The sequence below is a fragment of the Callorhinus ursinus genome, unplaced genomic scaffold (genome assembly GCF_003265705.2).
Source record: "Callorhinus ursinus isolate GAN/ISIS: 27379988/994484 unplaced genomic scaffold, GSC_fseal_2.0 scaffold109, whole genome shotgun sequence".
In the NCBI taxonomy this organism is placed as follows: Eukaryota; Metazoa; Chordata; class Mammalia; order Carnivora; family Otariidae; genus Callorhinus; species Callorhinus ursinus.
Genome location: NW_027397171.1, coordinates 168,015 through 184,816, shown reverse-complemented (window position 1 = coordinate 184,816; position 16,802 = coordinate 168,015). Strand labels below are relative to the sequence as shown.

Below are 16,802 nucleotides of genomic sequence, written 5' to 3'. Positions count from 1 at the left end.
ATCCTGGGATACCATCATAAATCTAATATGATGATAATTTTAACTACCTTCCAATTTACTTATTTCTCTGGTTAAATGCATTGTTTAGGGGCACCTGGCTGGCTCATTCCATAGAGCATGTGAATCTTGATCTTGGGGTTGTAATTTCGAGCCCCACATTGGGTGGAGAGATTGCTTTAAAAAAATGCATTATCTAGTTTCTCCAGAACAATATAAAATAATGGTAGTGAGAATGGACATTTTTCTAACATATTTTTAACTTCAAAGGAAAGGCATCTAATATTTATCTGAAAAGGAGAATGACTGTTGGTGTAAGTTAGGTATGTTTCATCATGTTAAGGAACCATCTATTCTTCTTCATTAAAATTTTAATATCAAAAATGTATATTAATAAGATGGCTTTTCCACATCTATTTAAATGACTATATGCTGTTTTTCCTTAGATATGTTAATATGGTGAATTATATTTAAAGATTTCTTAATATATTTTTTAAAGATTTTATTTATTTATTTGGGATAGAGAGAGAGCATGAGCAGGGGGAGCAGCAGAAGCAGACTCCCCACTGAGCAGGGAGCCCCATGTGGGGCTCGATGTGGGGCTTGATGTGGGGCTTGATGTGGGGCTCGATCCCAGGACCCTGAGATCATGACTGGAGCCAAAGGCAGACGCTTAACCAACTGAGCCACCCAGGCGCCCCTAAAGATTTCTTAATATTAAACAATTTTATGCTCATCATCATTTTGCCATAGTTAATTATTTACTCCTTTAATGTGCTTCTGGATTCTGTTTACTCCTATTTAGGATTAAGTATAAATGAGTATCAGATGGCTTTTGGCTTTCTCATTGGTAATCAATTTTGAGCTTCCAGATTAATATTTGTATTGTTTCCCCCCAGAATCGACTATTCCCTTCTTTTTCTATGTTCTGGAACAGTTTTAAATGCATTGGAATTATTTGTTCTGTAAACGGTTGGTTAAAATTCACCCTTGAAACTGTTTTGTCTGATATTTGAAGGGGGAGTAGTTGACAACTTTTATGCCTTCCATTGTAAATGGTTTGTTTGGATTTTCTGTTCTCTAAGTAAACTCAAGGCCCAGCGTAAGGCTTGAACTCACAACCCTGAGATCAAGAGCCACAGGCTCTACCGACTGACCCAGCCAGGTGCACCCGGACTTTCTATTTCTTCTAAGGTTCTATTGGGATGCTATACTTTCTAGACATACATTGCAACAATGTTCTTAAATTATTTTTGCGTAGCGTTGAATAAAGTGTCCTCTTAGTTTCACCTATATCTGCAGTTGCAAACATTCCTGCCGCCACCGCTGTGCCCGGCGCCCGCGAGCGTGGTGGGCAGTCACCCCTGAGAGGGTAGCAGAGCCCAGAGTCCAGGCTGAGTGCAGGGCGACGCGTCTCCCACCGAGCTCACCACCTGCGCACCCTGGCAGCCTGGGCGGCCAAAGGTCAGCGGAGCTGGAGGTGCAGGAAGATGAAGAACCCAAGGAACTGGACTTGGGGCCGAAAACGAGAGTCTGAGAGAGTGCTAGGCGAGGCCCGGCCCCCTGCGGCTCGAGAGAGCGCAACGCCTACCAGGTGGGGAGGGGAGCATTTACTAGGTAGATCTTCTTTCCCACTCTGTGCTTCTTCCTGGTTTGGACTCCACGGATTCCTAATTTTGACCTTTCTGATTCAGAACATCTTCAGCCTGGAAGGACCTGGGAACTCATCCAGCAAAGACTGGCAGCCAGCACCCGAGTTGCTCTTTGCTCTGAGATCCCAGCCCCCCACTTTAGTGTCCTGCCTTGAGGTTCTTGAATGGTCGCCGGAGAATCCCTGAAATCATGAATTCTGAGAGTCTTTCTTCACATCCTTAAAGGGGTGACCCCAAACGGTTGAAAATCCCTGGGTCTGCAGTGGGAAGGGTCTCCCCATCCCTTTGCCCAGTCACTACTAACATGCCCTACCCATCCACCACCTACCCCCCCCCAGGGCCACTTAGTGCCCCCTTGGCACTTCCATCAGGCAAAAGGACAAGTCCTTTGCAGTCAGGGATTATACCTCTTCATTCTTTCTTTAAAAAAAAGGGGGGATTTTATTTATTTATTTGACAGAAAGAGCAGAGCACAAGCAGGGGGAGCAGCAGAGGGAGAGGGAGAAGCAGGCTCCCCGCTGAACAGGGAGCCCCATGCAGGGCTCCAATTCCAGGGTCCTGCGATCATGAGATCATGACCTGAGCCGAGGCAGATGCTGAACCGACTGAGCCACCCAGGCGCTCCCCCCACCCCTTTTAATTCTTTCATAGTTTTCCACTCAGCTCGGTGTGGTGGGTGGTCAGCACAAACAGGAATTGAGTCCTGAGTCCTATGTGAATGATCATTGTTTATACAGATGGAATTTTTTTAAATGTTAAAGCTTACATGCCCTCCACCAGCCACCCCCTTCAAACATTGCAACAGCAAATTCAGTAATAATTGAAAAGTCCTTGCACTCCCAAGTCAATTCTTTAAAAAGAAAATCCATGCCAACATTTTGGGGTGTATTCCTCCAAGCTATTTATAAATGAATATATAATTTATGTGTACTTATAGAATTATATTTACAAAAATGGAAACTGCTATACATTAGTGTTCTGTGGTACTTTTTAGATCAGTTACTACTTACTTCATTCTTTTTGATGGTTATGTGGTAGTGTGATTAAGTGATGCACCAAATTTGTTAAATCAACCTTCCACTAACCCTCTATTTCAAACACTACTATCTTGAGCATTCTTTGACAAATACCTTGATGAGCATATGTAAGTATTTCTTTTTTTTTTTAAAGATTTTATTTATTTATTTGAGAGAGAGAGAATGAGAGATAGAGAGCACGAGAGGGAAGAGGGTCAGAGGGAGAAGCAGACTCCCTGCCGAGCAGGGAGCCTGATGTGGGACTCGATCCCGGGACTCCAGGATCATGACCTGGGCCGAAAGCAGTTGCTTAACCAACTGAGCCACCCAGGCTCCCTGTAAGTATTTCTATAGGATAGAGTTTTAGAAGTGGAATTCTGAGTGATGATCTATTAAGATATAATTTGCATACAGTAAAATTTACCTTTTTATGTGCACGGTTGGGTGAGTTTGGACAAGCATGCATCATCCTGTAAAGACCACGAGCTACAACCAAGACACACACCTCCAGTACCCCAGGATCCCCCTTGCTCCCTTTTTTAAGTAGGCTCCACGCTCAGCATGGGGCTCTAACTCACCACCCTGAGATCAAGACTTGAGCCAGATCAAGAGTAAGACACTTAACCAATTGAACCACCCAGGCACCCCACTCCTTGCTCCTTTATAATCAATCTTTCCCCCAACCCCAGCTCTGACAATCATTAATCAGATTTTTCACTCATATCTTTTGCCTTTTCTGGGATGGAATCATACAGCTTAAGCATTTGAGTCTGGTTTCTAGTTTCTTTCACTTAGCATACTACTTTTGAGATTAATTAATGTTGTAGTGTGTATTAGCGGTTTGTCCTTTGCATTGCTGAGTTAAAATTCCATTGCATGGATGTACCACAGTTTGCTTATCCATCTACCGGATGATGGACATTCGGGTTGTTTCCAGGTTTGGGTGATTATGAATAAAGCTGCTATACGCATTCACTTACAGATGGATATATGTTTTCATTTCTCTTGAGTAAATGCCTAGGAGGAAGATTGTTGGGTTGTCAAGTTTGTGTTTAACTTCCTAAGAAACTGCCAAACTGATTTTTCCAAGTGACTGTACCATTTTGTATTCCCACTACAAGATATGAGAGTTCCATTTGCCCCACATCCTCATTGATATTTAGTATTGTTACTTAAAAGAAAAATTTTAGGGGTGCCTGGGTGGCTCAGTTGGTTAAGGGTCTGTCTTTGGCTCAGGTCAAGATCCCAGGGTCTTTGGATCTAGTCCCCCATTGGGCTCCAAGGAGCCTGCTTCTCCCTCTGCCTGCCACTTCTTCTCCTTTCTCTCTCTCTCACAAATAAATAAAATCTTTAAAAATAATTTTTTTAGCCATTATAGTAAGAGTGTAGTGGTATTTCATTGTGGTTTTAATTGAATTTCCTTCATAACTATGATATTGAGATCTTTTCAGGTGCTTATTTGCCATCTATATATTTTCTTTGCTGAGGTCTAAATTAAAATTGTTCCCCCATTTTAATGGAATATGGGATTTTTTCCTATTGTGAATTGTAAGAGTTCTTTACTTTGGATACGAGCCTTTTTTATATATATATCAGATATGTGCTTTGCAAATATTTTCTCCCAGTCTGAGCCTTGTCCTTTCATTTGTATTAACAGTGCTTTTCAAAGAACAGAAGTTTTTGATTTTGATAAAGTCCAAGTTATCTATTTTTCTTTTATAGTTTGTTTTCTGTGTTTTATTCTAAAAATATTTACCAAACTCACATCACAAAGATTTTCTCTTATGCTTTCTTTTAGAAATTTCAGTTTTAGGTTTCAGTTTTAGGTTTTATGTCTATGCGCCCTTGTGAGTTAATTTTTGTATATGGTGTGAGTTAAGAATGGAGATTCATCCTCCCCCCTCCCCCCCAAGCTGCCTGTCCAAATGCTGCATAACTGTTTGTTGAAAAGACTCTCCTTCTCCGTCTAGAGAATTCCCTGAATCACCTTGGCATCTTTGATGAACATCAGTTGACCATACATGTGTGACTCTACTTTTGAAGTCTGGTACCTATTTTTTAAATGGCGATAACGCGCCAGTTTGCCGCCCCCTCCCCCCGCAAAGGCTTTTCTCCCACCAGACGTGCGTGACAGCGACTTCACGGCCGGACCCCAGGTCACTCGCTCCGTTGCCTCTTCTTCTGCAGGAACAAACTGTGGCACCTGCGCTCCGGTTTCCCCTGCCTTGGCCCAAAGCCAGCTCTTCGGAGGGTCCCGAGCTGACGCCGCCGCCCCGCTGAGTCGCGAACCGCAGGAGAAGCGCAGGTGCATCCGTCCCAAGCATCCCCGGGAGGACGGGAGAGGATCGTCGCACTGGGCAGGGTGGGCGCTGAGGACTTCGGGTCTGGGCTCTGGGTCCGGCCGCCTTCACTCAGCCTCAGGGAGCGACCATGTCTGTGAGTCCCGCGGAAGCCCAGAGTCCCGGGGACCCTCGGGGGCCTCCCTGCCGCCCGCCAGCGCGCGGGGCCACCGGCAAGGGCTGCCGGATGAGAGTGTGAACACCGGGTCGCTCCCCCCCCGCCCCCCTGCGGCCCGCCCCGCCCCGCCGCCCTGTGATGACCGCGCCCCGTCCCCAGACAACCCTCGATTCTCCCGGTCCCGCCTGGAAACAGCCAGCGCCCGGACCCCCTCGTCCCCCGTGTCCTCGGAGTGCTTCCCCGGGGACTCACTCCTCCACGAGGCCACGTCTCCCCGCCTTGCGGAGCCGCACCTCCATGACTCTGGGGTCTCCCGTCGCTGCATCGATTCCATACACGGACTTTGTCATTCTACGGGTTTGTTCCTGGCGATGTGGGCTGACGTCTTTCACACCCACCTGAGCTTGCCCCGAGGGTCCCAGCTCTAGACCTGGACGGCGTAGGGGTTGGAGACACTGCTCCAGGCAGAGCCGGGAAGGTTCCAGACAAACACTCATCATGTGGATGTTGGAAAGATGGGAGACACGTGGGTAAACGCGGGTACTGGAGAGAAGAGAAACCAGGTCAGCCATGTTTTGAAACAAAACAGAAGTAGTAGTTTCAAACTGTAGTATAAATTAGCATTACCTGGAGCTTGTTAAAGCACGTATTGTTGCGCCCAGCCCTACAGTTTGTATTTCTAGCAAGTTTCCTGGTGATGATGATGCTATTTGGGCGGGGAAAAACACACTTTTGAGAACTAGGGAAGTAGAGTGCCTTCACGTGTTGCATAAGATCTAAAGCTTTGAATCCAATGGTCCATCCAGACTTCTAACTTAGACATTTCAAAATTTCATTCTAATAAAGCAATCAAACGAGTTTTACCCTCAGGGCAAACACGGGTTCAACCACACCAATCCCTGAAATCAATTAAATCTTAAATATTTAATCAGTCCAATTTATAAACTGCCAGTGGTTACTCAGAAACTCTGTGATAAACCAAGACTACCAAGCTTATAACATTATTTGGGATTCCTAATCATTTCCTTCTTGTTCCTCCATTTAGATGATGTGACAACCATTAGGTCAAATAATACTCCCCCTTAGAGGGTCGCACAAGCTGGTGTGGTCTGGTCTTTCCACTTTGGTGGGGACTGTAAATCAATACAACCCCCATGGAGGAAATGTGGCAATATCTCACAAATGAATATACCCTAGAATACAGCACACTGCTGCTAGATATTTATATGACAGATGCAGACACACACACGCAAAATGGTGTATATATTCAAATGTAGATATGTTTACTTCTTTTTATAAGTACCATCTACATATTGTCTTGCATTATGTTCTTTTTCATTTAATGATATATCTTGAGAGCTAAATATTATATACACATACTTTGTTTCTGGAAGAATACTTGAGGGCTAATAGTGTCCTCCTGGTGGGGAGGGTAACTGGTGACAAAACTTGCCATATAGGGGCACCTGGGTGGCTCAGTCATTAAGCATCTGCCTTCGGCTCAGGTCATGATCCCAGGGTCCTGGGATCGAGCCCCGCATCGAGCCCCGCATCGGGCTCCCTGCTCTCCGGGAAGCCTGCTTCTCCCTCTCCCACTCCCCCTGCTTATGTTCCCTCTCTCTCTGTCAAGTAAATAAATAAAATCTTTAAAAAACAAAACAAAACTTGCTGTATAGCTTTTTATAGTTTTTGAATCATGTGACTGTAGAACTTATCAAAAATAGAAATAATAGGGGCACCCAGGTGGCTCAGTTGGTAGAGCATGCAGCTCTTGATCTTGAGGTTGTGAGTTCAAGCCCTGCACTGGGTATAGAGCTTCCTTAAATTAATCAATTTTAAAAATAAAAATAAATAAAAAGCAGGTGTCTTGGAAAAAATGAATATGTTATTTTTCCCCCAAAATGTCTGCCAAGATAGAAATTACAAGTAGAAACTACACAATACTAATATTTTTCTTTGTTTTCCTCAGGAAGAAATCTTTAGCCCTAACTGGCAATGTCACTTTTAGTTTTGTCATACCTCTAAGAATACATTCTTCTCCTTGTCAAAGACAAGAATCCTTAGGAAATAACGGTTGCTTTTAAAGCTAGAATAAAAGATGATAGACGAGGATGCCTGGGTGGCTCAGTTGGTTAAGCGACTGCCTTCAGCTCAGGTCACGATCTTGGAGTCTTGGGATCGAGTCCCACATCAGGCTCTCTGCTCAGCGGGGAGTCTGCTTCTACCTCTGACCCTCTTCCCTCTCGTGCTTTCTATCTCTCATTCTCTCTCTCTCAAATAAATAAATAAAATGTTTTTAAAAAAAGATAATAGACGAAAACTGCAGTAGAGGTAACATTAGTCTGAAAATGACTTAAATAACCTGTGAGGTTTAATATAGACAATTTTGTGTATATTACTCTGTAGACAATCTTATCAGTTCCTCTTTGTTAGGCAATATTTTTCTATGGTCCTCAATTTTTCAGTTGTTTCCTCAGTGGGGAATCCGTGCAAAGCAAAACTTACAAGGGAATGAAAAGTTGATGTGGGAATGAAACATGAAGGAAATCAATCAACGAATGAAGTTCCAGTACAGTAAGTGCTACTGAAGAAGCAGAGAACAGGGAGGATTCGAGGGAATTACCCAACTGGGCGGAGAGTGAGGCAGTAACTCACCGAGCAAAAGAACCAGCCGACGAGGGTGGGATTCGAACCCACGCGTGCGAAGCACAATGGATTAGCAGTCCATCGCCTTAACCACTCGGCCACCTCGTCACACGGTAGCCGAGGTCGCCCGATTTCTCCCTCCCTGCTGTCCTCCACAAGGTGTGCAGCAATACGTCCCTTCACCCTTTCCGCGGCTTACTCGTCACAACCACAGTCAGTCAGGTGTCCGAAAGTACTCCCCAAAACCGACCGCACGGGAGGGGTGGGTGCGTTCCTCCGCAGACACCTGCTCCTCCCCGCCCCGGACGCGCACCCCCACGCGTGCACCCCGCTTTCCCGGGACGGATTCCCCGCCTCCTGAGCGGAACTCGCCGCGCATTCCTGTTTTCCGATCGCACTGGCTCTGCGATTCCCTTTTTTAAGTGGCATATCCGCACTCCAGGCCTCGGCAGTGGCCTACAGTGCCTCGGCGGCAGGTGAGAACGACTTTGGGGGAAAGCAGACGAGCGAGCGCCCCGCTGGGCAGTGTGTGCACGCTGCCCCCGCGGGCTTCCCGGGCGCCGTCCAGGTCCCGAGCGGCCGGGGTGCAAGCCCGCGCGGGACTCGGGGCGCACGGTCCCCGCGCGGCTCCTTCCCGCGCAGCGTCAGTAACCGCGACCCCCGCCTTGGGAGCCGCACTGAGTAACCGCCACCCCTTCCACTCGTGAGAGTGCGTGTGCTCTTCGATAGTGACTGCAGAATTTTGGAGGGGGACATTTTCTTTCCCACCAAAATGTTGGTGCTTTTTGCCTCCCTGTGAAATCCCTTAGCTCTGTTCTCAACTGCGTTCCAGGGACTCCTCTCCCTCCTGTGTTCACCGAATTTCAAGATACCTTCGGTCCGCACGAAACTACCACTTGGGCTACGTCATCCGCGCTACAATCATGCGTGTTCCTCTGAGGGGAACGCGTCCACCACCACACACACTCACCTGCGGAGACTCAAGAGCGAACCCAGTAACTTCAGGACCGGTCCCAGCGGAAGCAGGTGCGGGGGCGGGGGGCGTGCTATTAACTAAGTACGAGTTTCACTGAAGTTGGGTTCACTCACCCTCGGCTGGACGGCAGGGAATAGTATATTTGTCTTGATCATCATATTACACCAAGGCCAGAGTAAGCAGACAGTAACTATTGCTAAATGAAGGGATGAAATGTTCTGGATTTAATACAAAATCAGAGCCTCAGAGACAAGGTACCTAGAAAGGATATTTTCAATTAATTAAACTTCTTGGGTTAATACTCCTAGTTTAAAAAAAAATCATAAGGCTGTGATGATTATTAAATTAGATAATATCAGTAAAATGCTTAGAAAATTGTCTTGCAAATAATAATTGCTGTGGAAGTCATTTGACACTGTAGTTGGTTTATGACTAATAAAATAAACTAATGATTAATTCTATGAAATTATATTCAACAAGAAAACAAAACCCAGTAGGAAAAAACAAAAATAAACAAACAAAACCCACCACATATGGTCAATTCACAGAAGAAAATCAAATGGTTAATGAGCATAACTGAAATGCTCCACCTAACTTACACATAAGGACAAGCCACTTACAATAGTATCTTACTCTCCCTCCCGGACTCCCACTTTAGACTTCTGAAATGCTGTCCATGCAGGTGTTAATTGGCTCAACCACACTGAAGGAAAATTGCAAAAGACCTATTAAAATTTACAGAGTTCATACCCTTCCTTAACCCAGAAGTCAAACCACTAGTAGTAGATTATGCTAGAGAAATACCAATGCTAGGTGAAAATAAAAAATATATATATATACACACACACATACGTTACATATAGTACAGTGGGGCACTCCTGCTGATAGTTAAATATTAGAAACTACCCAATGCCCACCAAATGGAATACTTAGATAACTTTTTTTTAAAGCAGGCAAAACAGAGCCCAACGTCTGGGAGCCGGTCAGGCGCAGTGGCCTCGACACCAGCTTGTGCTCCCCGACCTTCTGCGCTTTCCCAGGAATAAGGTGCAAGCTGAGGCTCGCAGCCGGGGGCCCCTTGCTGGTCTCGGGGCAGAGGCATGGGGCCCGCAGCCGGGTGAGCACCGCCCAGGCACTTGCGCACCTGGAGCGCCCCGCGGGCTTGTCCAATTTACTGGTTTCATCCACACGCCTTTAGGTTGTCCGTAAGGAATTTCGACAAAAAGGGTGTCAAACCCCTCCCTTTTCTTGTCAGCAAAGTTATATATCTCTGTTTATCTACTTATACTTTCCATGACCATTTTATTAATTCCGCTTGTGCTGGGACCATAACATCTGGCATATTCATGCAATGAAGCAAAGTCAAACATATTATAACTTTTTATTATGGATATTAAAAAATATTTAAGTAAACCCTTCCCCCAATGTGGGGCTCGAACCCATGACCCTGAGATCAAGAGTCCTATGCTCTACTGACTGAGCCAGCCAAACATCTGCTACTTTCATTACAGAAATTTTTAAACACACACAAAGAAGGTAAATAACAAAGCCTCATATGTCTTGTCTCCCAGCTGCAAGATTTAGCAATGTTTTTCTAACCTCTCCCTCTCTATATATAATATTTTTCCGCAGGCTTCCGTAATTCCTGGGGCCTGTCTTCTGAAGCCCCCACAGCTGGGTGGTGACGGGGGCAAGCCCCCACGGCGTCCCCCTCCCGCCCTGACCCCGGGCACCCCAGGGTCACCTCTGCAGGGGGGGGGCGCCGGGTGTCCGCAGCCCAGCTCCTGACCTCCGCGCCCAGCGTGGGACGCCAACATTCAGACAACGGATCGAAAGATGCATTCGCGTCGGAGTGGCAGACGCCACCGTAGGACCCCACCTGCCAAACCCCAGGATCTGGGTCCGCGGGGCGCGCAGGGCCCCACCCGGACTCCCGGGGGCTTCCGAAGGCCCTCCCCGGCCGGCCTGCGGACGTCGCTGCCCGGAGCCCGAACCTTTCCCACCTGCTGGCGAGCGTCTCCGCGGGCCCAGGTCCCGCCGCCTCGGCACGAAAACCCGGGACTGCGGGGCGGGTTTCGGCGCTGGGGAGGCAGGGCCCGCAACCCGCTGAATGGGAGAAAATATTTACACACCACATGTCTGGTCGGGGCATACTTCACTTTACTGCACTTGCCTTTTTCCCCTGCACATATGACAGCCCTGCATCAAGCGAGTCTCCTGGCGCCACTTTCAACATTTGCTCACTTTGTTTTTCGACCTTTTCATTTCAACCTTTTTCAGTATTCTTTTGTTTTTTAAAAACTTTATTTACCTGAGAGAAAAAGAGATAGCGACAGAGGTAGCCAGAGAGCCCCAGGCGGGGTTCGATCCCGGGACCGCGGGATCAGGACCAGAGCCGAAGGCAGACGCTTAACCGACTGAGCCACTCAAGCGCCCCTAAACTTTTTTTTTTTTTATCATATTCCTTTATATGGTTGGCACAGTGTTGGCACTTAACAAAGGCTTGAGAAAAGAATGAGTGCATTTTGTTCTGGATCTCTTCCAGTTCTAAAACTGCATTATTTTAGAGCTTATGTCCAGCAAGGCGAGCTGTCGCTAGAAGAATTTCAGTATCTAAGAAGTAAGTGGCGTATGAGTTCATCTTAGAGGAGACCTGAGTTTGGAAAGAAGCTTGATAATCATCCAGTAGAAAATGGAGATGCTACAATAAAATACTTCAGCACAAATTGACCTCTGGTGGGAAGAGATCCAATGAGAGAATTCCTTAAATGTGAACAATTTTACGTGTTACGGTGTAGCTATCAATTCAGTGCAGAATATAAAGAAGACTGATACTGTCTCAGAACACCCCAACCTTCACTATACTGAGATATGTACAGCATATACCTCACTTACCCTCTACAATTCTCCAATCAAAATCAATACCTCATATTCACTCTTTGGGTTTGTTTTGGTGTTAAGTATTGTTTTTATTTTGACCTTTACTTAAAAAATTGTAGGAACAATGGAATGAGCACTATATTCCTTTTCCCTAGATTCACCTATTATTAATGCTTGCCACTTGTTTTCTCCTTCATATATACTTTACTGCTATTACCTGCTAATCCACTAAACCCCTTGAAAATGTGTTGCAGGGGCGCCTGGGTGGCTGTTGGTTAAGCATCTGCCTTTGGTCAGGTCATGATCCCAGGGTCCTGGGACCAAGCCCCTCAACCGGCTCCCTGCTCAGTGGGGAGTCTGCTTCTCCCTCTCCCTCTCTCCCCAGCTCCTGCTGTCTCTCTCTCAAATTAATGCAATCTAAAAACAAAACAAAACAAAAACAAAAACTTGCTGCAGTACAAAGAACCTTCACCCCTAAACACTTCAGCAAGTACTTTCTGAGAGAAGAGACCTTCTGTCTTGTGACCACAAAACGATGATTGACTCAGGAAACTGAACAGATGCAATGCTGTTATTGAACGTATAGTCCGTGTTTACTTTAAACCAACTGTCCCAATGATATTCTTTACATAAATTTTATTCCAATCTAGGATCCAACCTTAGCTTACACATTGACTTTAGTTATTATATTTCTTTAATTTCCTTTAATCTAAAACAATTCCTCAATGCTTCTCTTTTATAACGTAGATACTTTTGAAGAACACAGGCCAACACTCTACCCCAAATTTGGGTTTGTCTAATGTTTCCTTTTTTTTTTTAAGATTTTATTTATTTATTTGACAGAGAGAGACACAGTGAGAGAGGGAACACAAGCAGGGGGAGTGGGAGAGGGAGAAGCAGGCTTCCCACTGAGCAGGGAGCCTGATGCAGGGCTCCATCCCAGGACCCCAGGATCATGACTTGAGCCGAAAGCAGATGCTTAACGACTGAGCCACTCAGGCGCCCTCAAATGTTTCCTTATGATTAGATTCGGGTTACACATTTTCGCCAGAAATACCACAGAAGTCATGATGTGTCCTCAGTGAAGCAATCATATCAGAAGTCATGTATCAGTTCATCCTGTTTCTAGTTGTTGTTTGATTACCTGGTTAAGGTGTTGTTTGCCAGATTTCTCCACAGCAAAGCTATCATTTCGCCTGGATTATGTTTTTGAATTTAGGCAGATAGCTCCTTAGGCCATGGTCAAGAACCACTTAACACCAGCAGCTGCAGGATCAGCTCCTTGTGTATCTCTGGCCTCAGCCACTGGTAATTAACTCAGAGCTGCACAGGGCCCAGGAACCTCCTCCCCTTCCTTCAATATTTACAGAGCAACTAATACTTGTCAGGTACTGTTTAAAGTGCTGAGATATACTGAGAATAAAACAAGAGTCCGGCTTCCTGCCATTCTTAGCTCAAAATGTTCTGGAGGGCTCCCCCTGCTGGGTCTCATTAGACATAGGACTTAACAGGTAACAAAAAACTAACACAGACTTTGGTAAGAAGACAATTCTGTTTAATCCCCCATATCTGTTTAGAATGTTTGTATTATTGTCTAGGGTTATTCTCAAATTAAGGTTAACAAAAGCTGATGTATTTCTTGGAGAGAAATGTGTAGAATATATGTGGGTTGAAAGCCAGTTCAAAGTAACAGCTTTTACCAAGGACAATGATGCTATATAGAGAGATACATCCAAAAACATTATCAACAAATCCAGACTTCTGAAAACATATTCAAGTAACCCACAGGAAGGCAAGGAAGAGAAACCACAGAAATGCAATACAGGGAATAAGGGAAAAAATAGCAAACTTAAGCCTTAAAATACCAATAATTACATTAAATGGAAATCATTTCCATCCTCCAAATAAAAGACAAAGATTGGGGGTTTGAATTTAAAAACATCACCCAAGCATATGCTGTTTATAAGGAGCTCACCTCAAATTTAATGATATAAGTAAACTGAAAGTAAAAGGATGGTAAAAGATACATCATGCAAACATCAAAGAAAAGAAGCAGGGATTATTCCTTTGCTGGCTGTCTAGAGCCTTCAGAAGGTGTTGAAGAAAATGTTAATTATGCACATTACACTTCAAAACGTGTCACATCTATAGTGTTACGTTGTGGGTAGCACACAAAAAAATGAGAAAACACTCTTCCAGGGTTTGAAAAATATCCTGGGCTTCATATCATATCCCTCACAACATGGGTAGTGCTGAAGCTGAAAGAGGCTTCCGTTGTGTAAATGTAATTTGTAGGAGGGTGAAAATGCTGGACTGGAAGGTTCGGTTTTCCCTCTTCCCTTTTGTCCTTCTCAATTGTGAGCTCAAGGAGCATTTTCACAAGGAGAAAAGTATGCCCTGGGCTTTCGCCATAAAGGCCCCATGAGATTTTGAGCTTCTGGAGGCCAATGCCCTTCTGCTCTCCGTATCAGGACTTTAACACATCCTTTATTCACCAGGAAATGCTAATTCTGGGGTGGGGATCAGGAAGGGTCTGCAGACCACTCACTTCTGGTCAAAGGCTTGGTTAGGTAGGGAGAGAAACAGACAACTCACCTCACATATCCCAAACTTGGATTTTCTAGTGTCCTCGACTGGTACTCAGAGTAGTTTTTTTTTTTTTTTAAGATTTTATTTATTTGACAGAGAGAGAGCACAAGTAGGCAGAGAGGCAGGCAGAGGGAGAGGGAGAAGCAGGCTCCCCGCTGAGCAGGGAGCCCGACGTGGGGCTTGATCCCAGGACCCTCGGATCATGACCTGAGCCAAAGGCAGACGCTTAACTGACTGAGCCACCCAGGTGCCCCCAGAGTAGTAATTTCAATGCTGGGAATGGCTAATGCTAGTTAGAAATCAAAATGGTTTTGGACACCTGGGTGGCTCAGGTCACGATCTCAGGTCCTGGGATCGAGCCCCGCGTCGGGCTCCCCCTCTCTTCCCCGCTCATGCTCTCTTCTATCTCTGTTGCTATCTCTGTCTCTATCTCTCAAATAAACAAAATCTTAAAAAAAAAATCAAAATGGTTTGAAAAAACAACATAAAAACTCATGAATTCAGTAGAAAAATATTTTTTATAGCTGCTTTGTGTATTTTTTCATCATATTAACTAATACTTCATTGCATTTAGTAAAAGTAATCACAGGTAAATTTCTTGTTGACATTTTTCTAAACTCTCAACTTTTCTAGCATTTATGACCTTTATAAAAACTCTTTGATGTGGCATCTCTGATTTTCTTTAAATAATGAAGTCCAAGAAACATTTCAGTTAAAAAAAAAAAAGTCCTGGATTCTTCCTGGAGTTGTTGCCTAACACCGGGGCAAGGTGTCCAGTTGCTGTGGATTCTCTGGCCCTTGATCAGGGCCGAGTTCCCACGCAGGCTCCACTCTGCTCACTCTGCTGTTGGGGCTTAGCAGTGTGGCCCCTCAGATGTTGGAACAGCATTGCTCTCTGCCTGCAGGCCTTCCCACACTCTTCACATTGATAAGAGTTTTTCCTCAGAGTGGACTCTCTTATGTCTATTGAGGTCTGACTTCCAACTGAAGGCCCGCCCACATGTGGAACACTCAAAAGGTTTCTCTCCTGTGTGGATTCTGAGATGGTGACTCAGACCTGTCTTCTGACAGAAGGCTTTGCCTCACTCTACACTGACAGGGCTTCACCTTGTTGTGAATCCCCTGGTGTTTGATAAGATGCTCTCCCCTTGTGAAGGCCTTCCCACACTCAGAACACTGGTAGGTTTTATCCCCAGTGTGGACTCTTTTATGGTTCTGCAGGCCAGTTGACCGAGTAAAGGTCTTTCCACACTCGTCACACTTACATTTTCTTGGTTCGGGGGGTTGGGGGGGTGTTCCCGTGCTTCCCTCCCAACCTGTGTTTATGAGCACTGACTGAAGCCTTCACCACACTCACATTTATAGGACTTCTCTCCAGTGTGACTTGTTTGATGTATGATCAGGGTTGAGCTCATGCTAAAGGCTTTTCCACACTCGGCACACTCGTAGGGTTTTTCCCCCGAGTGGACTCTGTGATGGATTATGAGTTCTGAGCTCATAATGAGGCTAAAGCCTCATCCACATACAGGACATTCAGAAGGTTTCTCTCCGGTATGGATTCTCTGGTGTTGGTTAAGTCCTGCATACTGAGTGAAGGCTTTTCCACACACTTACCATTTATAGGGTTTTTCTTCACTGTGAATTTGCTGATGCTCAATAATGTGTGAACATTGCCTGAAGGTTTTCCCACACTCATTACATTTGTAAGGTTTCTCTTTGCTGTGGAATCGCTGATGTTCAGTGAGGTCTGAACTGTGGCAGAAGGCTTTACCACAGTCTGCACATTCAAAAGGTCTCTCTGTAGTGTGGAGACTTTGATGCTTTCTAAGAACTGATCTCTGATGGGAACACCAGCCACATATACTCTACCGATATGGCTTTTCTCTAGTGTGGATTTTGAGATGTTGGAAGAGGCCTGCTTTCTGACTGAAACCTTTGCCACACTCTTTACAGTGATAAGCCTTTCCATGCTTCGAAGCCCCTGGTGCTGGCTAAGTTCTGCATGTCTGATGAAGGCCCTTCCACATTCCGTATGAGTATGGTTTCTCCCCAGTGTGGATCCTCCTATGCATGTGAAGGCCTCTTATCCAGGTGAAGGTTTTCCTACATTCTTCACATGTATTTATTTTCTTACCTGTGGCACCGCCATCCTGCGTTTCCAAACTTCCATTAGGCTGTCTCCTGTGCATTAGGCATGCTGAGACAGAGTTCCATCACGTTCATCAGACCCCTTCCCACATGGTTCTGCTTCTTCACAAAGTTCCCGCTTCATGCCTGTCATGTTGTCAGTCCTCACACCACCATCTGAACGCAGACCACACAACTTGAGGAGCAAAGATAACTCAAAAATAATTTAAGAGACAGACAGCTGGAAAGGTTAATCTTTATTTTAGGTTGATGTTAACAGATGATATTGTTTCCTCTCTTAGTGTTAGAGGTTCAGAGAAAGAGGTTAGTCAAGGTGGGAGGAATGGTAGTAATACAGTGTGGAAGTGAGAAAGAAAAAAGCATGGCTGAGTTACCAGCAGAGTGTGGCAAAGTTGACAGGCTGTCACTTCTGTGATTACATAAGACTGTACCTTCCAACTT

General features: G+C 45.2%; 1 non-coding gene and 1 pseudogene across 1 annotated transcript; both read right to left on the bottom strand.

The window, feature by feature from the left end:
* Nucleotides 1-7,794: 7,794 nt before the first annotated feature.
* TRNAS-GCU (transfer RNA serine (anticodon GCU)) lies at nucleotides 7,795-7,876 on the bottom strand. Its single transcript has one exon. It is a non-coding gene; the product is annotated as a tRNA-Ser (tRNA).
* A 7,151-nt stretch (nucleotides 7,877-15,027) lies between these two features.
* Nucleotides 15,028-16,362, bottom strand: LOC112813499 (uncharacterized; annotated as a pseudogene).
* Nucleotides 16,363-16,802: the final 440 nt, after the last annotated feature.